The sequence below is a fragment of the Arachis duranensis genome, chromosome 6, assembly GCF_000817695.3.
Source record: "Arachis duranensis cultivar V14167 chromosome 6, aradu.V14167.gnm2.J7QH, whole genome shotgun sequence".
Classification (NCBI taxonomy): domain Eukaryota; kingdom Viridiplantae; phylum Streptophyta; class Magnoliopsida; order Fabales; family Fabaceae; genus Arachis; species Arachis duranensis.
Genome location: NC_029777.3, coordinates 35,821,478 through 35,827,639, shown reverse-complemented (window position 1 = coordinate 35,827,639; position 6,162 = coordinate 35,821,478).

The following is a 6,162-nucleotide window of genomic DNA, read 5'->3' as shown; positions in this document are numbered from 1 at the left end:
CTCTTGATAGTGGACTTTTAGCTGATAATCCCGGATTAGTTAATCCAAGTTACCAAGTGATAAGGCACCCCTAAGAGCTTATTCATCCAAGTATATCCCTTGTACATAAACACCACAGACACATGCCTCAATTTTGAAACCCTTGGTGCCTAGCATTGTTTCTTATTGTGTTTCCTTTCTTATTTTCACTTGTATTACTCTTTTTCTGTTCTTGTGGGATCTTATTGGTTAGCTAGCCTCAAAGAATGTGTCTCAAACATAGGACTTAGGATGGATAGTTGCTTTCTTTCCTTTCTTGGTGAACCAACTTAGCTTACCAATCATCCTACCACAAACATTCAGAATGCACGTCACAAAATGACTCCACTCTTGTTCTTCCCATAACAATTTCTTTTTTGATTAACTTAAAGAGACAAGCAATCAAGTAAGAAAGATGAAAGTGAGCATTCAAGAGATTAGGCTCAATAACATAAACCTAAGCAAGGAGAATTAAATGCATAATTGAAAATTCTAAGCTACCATGGAAGCATGTTCTATTTCATACATGATTTTCCTTATTTAAAGCTTTGAAAAAGAAAGTAAACTAAGAAGGAACTTCACCACCTTCACTTGTTGGTATGCTCATTCCCTTCTGCTCCCTTGCTATTTGTATATTCGCTTTGTCCACTTGTGCTTCCTCTCATCCGATTTGCTCTAGCTAATTTCCAATCTTCTAGTGCCTTCCTTACTGATTCATGACTTTGTTCAGCCCTTTCGCGCTCTACTCGTGCTAATTCATCCTTTACATCCTCATATTTTGTGATTCCTGGATGCAAAACAGGTAATTGTCCGACTAGATATCCAAGCCTGGCTTGGGTATTCACATGGTATCCAGTCTCACTCATGTAGACTCCTTCCGAGAATGTTCTATATTCATCGAAAAGATCTGCTTGTTCTCTTTGTTTCCTATGCATCTCGTGAATGTGTGCTCCTTGATGTGCTTGGATGTTGATTAGCCTTTGGATGGCTTCTTGTTGTTGATCATGTTTCTGATTCAGGTTATGGAACGATTCACTCCATTGTCTTCCTTGTTTCAATTGCTGATCCATCAATTGTTTTTGCCACTCCCCTTGTTGATTTATCCATCTAGAAAGTGACTCTTCATGGCAATCCCTTGATTGTATTTGGAGCTCCCTTTGTGCCTCTTGATTTTCCATGCATTGCCTAAATAAGCTGTCAATAGCCTCCTGCAGTTGGTGCATGCTTAGGGTGGCTGAAACTTGCTCTTGTGAATGTTGTTCTTCTTCAGCTTGATGAGCTGGCCTCTTCTGTACCCTTCGTGGAGGTAATGGAGTTGCAGCAGCATGCATCCGGCGATAAGTGAGTGGAAGACCAACCTTTATCCACTCAAGGTTTTCATCTTCGAATATCACCCTGGCCAGTTTGCAAAGGCGAAAGATAGTGCTAGGATAACCCACCTTTCCTCCAGAGTCACTCTTCTCAGCGAGCTTCCGAATGCCTTGAGCTATGAGTTCATGAACCTTGATCTCTTCTCCCTTCATTATACATTGCACCATCGTTGCTCTCTTGAGGTTCACCTCCGAGTTGTTTCAAGCTGGGAGAATGGATCTCCTTACAATTTCGAACCATCCTTTAGCCTCAGGGAGGAGATCTCCTCTTTTTATAAATTTCGGCTTCCCCTTGGGACCTCTCTTCCAATCTGATCCTTGCACACATATATCCTGTAGAATCTGGTCATAATTGGGGTTTTGGTCCATTTTCGAGTGATAGCTCTCCTCTTCAAAGGGTATGCTTCTCAATTTCAACACTCTCATGATAGTCATGGGGCTAAAGTCTACCACGACCCCTCTCATAAAACTTGTGTATGAGTCATCCTTCTTGTCTTGCCTAACTGCATTAGCATAGAACTCTCTTACTAGAGTGTCATTCACCCTTGTGACAGGGTCGGTCAGGAGCTCCCATCGGCGTTGTTCCACCTTCTCTGTGATTTCTGGGCACTCGGCTTTTGTGACATGAAAGCCTAGTTCATAAATGATTTCCTTCTCAGTCATCCACCCATACTGAAGTGCATGATAGAAGGTTCTAAATCGCACTTCATCAAAAGGAGGATGCTCTATAGGTCCCTTGCCTTTTTGCCTCTTGGAGCTTGATGATGCCATGAGTGAGGATCAGTTTGCGAAGATGGTGAAGGCTATGAAGGTGTATGTGAAGCTTTGGTGGAGAGTGATGTGTGTATGACCGAAAGGAGGGAATGAGAATGGTGAGCATGAGTGTGTATGGATAGGTTTTGTGTAGAAGTTTAAATATGAAGATGGCAATTGATTGAAGGGTGTGGATTGATGATGGTGTTTGATAGTGGACGGTTGGGGTTTTAGGATTGAATGAGCACAAGGATCACCTCCTTTATGGAGGTCTTAGTTCGGTCTTCAAGATTGTTCACTCCCAATGTTGCATGGCAACATTTCCAAGGACATTCCCTATGAAGACAAGTGTGAAATTCCCTTGGTGTAGTGGCCGAATCTCCTTTCCTCAATTGTCCTATCAAGTACCATCAATGTCCTTTTTGATTCCCTATATACGAAAAGTAAATGCAATGAGTTATTTAAAACTTTTGGTGGGAAAAAGTGTGAACTAATAAAATATTTCTTTTTCTTTTTCTTTTGTTTCTATATGACTAAATGTTTTCCATGAAAGCAAATCAATCAAACATTAAGCTTCCCATGCATGCACGTTGGTACACCAAACTTGTTTGTAATCACATAGTGCACAAGTTTGGGGAATGAACTTTCCTCATAAGGTGCGTTCAAACCACACTTGGTGTGCTTTGAACACCAAACTTATCATGTACTATAAGTTGCATGTAGAGAAGCTTTATGTTAGTCGTCAAGATTGATTTGAACTTCCATGGAAATTACCTTATTGCTGTTATTAGAAAATTAAAAAAAGAGTTATAGAGTATGGGTTGCCTCCCATGAAGCGCTTCTTTAATGTCATTAGCTTGACGATTGTTCCTTGTCGAGGTGGTTGATAGTGTTTGAAGTCCTCCCCTCTTGCAGTGAACCTATGTCCATTAGCCTTGTTGATAAGCTCCATATGTTCTAAGGACATGATTTTATTGATGGTATATACTGGGGGAAGCTGAGATGGAATAGTGGGGAAGTGAGGTGGTATAGATGGAAAGTATGTAGAAATCACTTCATCACCTGGTGAGAATTTTTTTTGTAGGAATTTTCTTATTTCTCCATCCCCTTGGAACTTTCTTCTTTGTTTCCATTGATGTTGTCTTGTTTTCAATGGATTCTTTCTCTAGGGGATTCTTGTTATTGATCTTGCATGACTCTGTTGGTTCTGGTTTCTCTTGGATCACCTTTGAACATGGTTCTTCCTGACTATATGGCTTCCCAACTAATGGGGCTTCCAATTGTGTTGTTTGTGCTTCCTTGTTTGGCTCCTCCATCAACTTATTGTCTTCATGATCTGCTTCTTGTGAGAGGTTGAAAACATTGAAGGTGAGCTGTTCATCATGTATTCTCAACACTAACTCTCCTCGTTCTACATCTATGAGTGCTCTAACTGTGGCTAGGAATGGTCTTCCCAGAATGATGGGGTAAATAGGATTCTCATCCATTTCCAGAACAACAAAATCTGTGGGAAGATAGTAGTTCCCAACCTTCACCAGCACATTTTCAACCACCCCTACTACTTGTTTTTTAGTTTTGTCAGCCAATCTGATAATTACATCAGTAGGAATTAGTTCATTGATTTGAAGCTTCTTCATGAGGGAGAGAGGCATTAGGTTGATGCTTGCTCCCAAGTCACAAAGCCCCCTATCAATCATTGTTTCTCCTATAGCACAAGGGATGTGAAAACTCCCTGGGTCCTTCTTCTTTGTAGGCAATTCCTTTTGAATGAGGGCACTGCATTCTTTGTTCATCACTATTGTTTGTCCACCCTTCAGTTAATTCTTCTTGGTCAACAACTCCTTCACGCACTTGATATATGAAGGCATCTGTTAGAGAGTCTCGATGAATGGTATGTTTACATGGAGAGATGCAATAATGTCTAGGAACCTTGAATATGATTTCTCCTTTGCACCACCCCTGAGTCTCTGGGGGAATGGTGCCCTAGGTATATATGGTTGCAAAGTCGCCTTCTCCCTTGGCTCTTTTCTTTGTATAGCATCAGTTTCTTGGTCCTTCTCTTCTTAATTCTCTTTTAGAACGCCTTGAGAGTGCCCTGATGGTTTGTTCACTTCTTCCAGACTCTCCTCATCTCTTATAGTGATCACCCTGTACTCTTCCCATCTTACCTTCTTTGTTTCTCCTCTAGGATTCTTCTCAGTATCAATTGGGAAGCCGTCAGTAGGCTTAGGAATCTGCTGAGAAAGATATCCTACTTGGGATTCAAGCTTCTTGATCGTGTCATCCTGATTTTTTATATTAGCTTGTACTTCATCCTTGAACACTCTATTGTCCTGAACGTCCTTGCATATGCCTTCAAGTAGAGTCTCAATCCTGGAGAGTCTATCTTCAGATGATGATGGTGAGTTAAGGTTAGAGGATTGAGAATAGTCGTTTTGGGTGTGATATGGTTGTTGAGAAGAGTTATTGGGTGGGTGTTGATATGACCTTTGAGTTGAGTGTTAATGGGATGTATTGTTGTTTTGGTTGGGTTTATGACGCCTCTGATCTTGGCCTTGGTCTTGTTGGTTCTCCCACCTAAAGTTTGGGTGGTTTCTCCAACCAGAGTTATACATCTTGGAGTATGGATCATGGGACTGTCGGGGTGAGCTTCCAACATATTTGGCTTGTTCCTAGTCACCCCCTTCCTCTTTGTTCACTCCTTCTTGAGCTGATGGTGAGGTGGTGACCGCTGCAACTTGACTCCTTTCCATCTGCTTGGCAAGGTCAGCTAATTGCTTGGTGATAACCTTATTTTGAGCCAGCAAGGCATCCACCTAGTTCAGCTCTATTACTCCTCGATTGTTGCTCCTTTTAGAAGCATAGAAGAACTCATTGCTGGCCACAGTTTCTATGATGTCTATGGCTTCCTCAATGGTCTTCGTCTTGTTTAGAGATCCCCTGAAGAGTGATCCAATGCCTTCTTTGATTCAAAAGACAAGCCTTCATAGAAAATGTGTACCTGCACCCATTCATTGAACATGTCTGGTGGGAACCTCCTTGTAAAGTCTTTATACCTTTCCCATGATTCATAGAGAGTCTCACCATCCTGTTGCCTGAATGTTTGGACCTCAGCCCTCAATCTGTTGACCCTTTGAAGAGGGTAGAATCTTGCCAAGAACTTGTTCACCACGTCCTCCCAAGTTATCAAACTTTCCCTTAGAAAGGATTCTAGCCATTTGGATGCTTTGTCCCTAAGAGAAAATGGGAATAGGAGTAGCCTATAGGTGTCAGGATGAACACCATTAGACTTCACAGTATTACATATTCTTAGGAAAGTGGTCAAGTATTGATTAGGGTCTTCTTGGCCACTTCCTCCAAATGAGCAATTGTTCTAAACAAGGGTAATGAGTTGAGATTTCAATTCAAAGTTATTAGCATGGATGGTTGGCTTTTGGATGCTACTTTCATAATTTCTTGGGTTTGAATTAATGTAAGAGTCTAGAACTCTTCTCAATGTCAAAAGATCCTATTAATAGTGAACTAGTAACCTAGGGTATACAGAAATGAGTAAAATGACGTAAAAATCCACTTCGGGGTCCACTTAGTGTGTGCTTGGGCTGAGCATTGAAGCTTTCATGTGTAGAGACTTTTTCTGGAGTTAAACGCCAGCTTTTATGCCAGTTTGGGCGTTTAACTCCAATTTTTATGCCAGTTCCAGCGTTAAACGCTGGGAATTCTGAAGCTGATTTACAACGCCGGTTTGGGCCATCAAATCTCGGGCAAAGTATGGACTATTATACATTGCTGGAAAGCCCAGGATGTCTACTTTCCAATTGGGCTTCTGTAGCTCCAGAAAATCCACTTCGAGTGCAGAGTGGTCAGAATCCAACAGCATCTGCAGTCCTTTTCAGCCTCTGAATCAGATTTTTGCTCAGGACACTCAATTTCAGCCAGAAAATACCTGAAATCACAGAAAAACACAAAAACTCATAGTAAAGTCCAAAAAAGTGAATTTTAACTAAAAACTAATAAAAATATA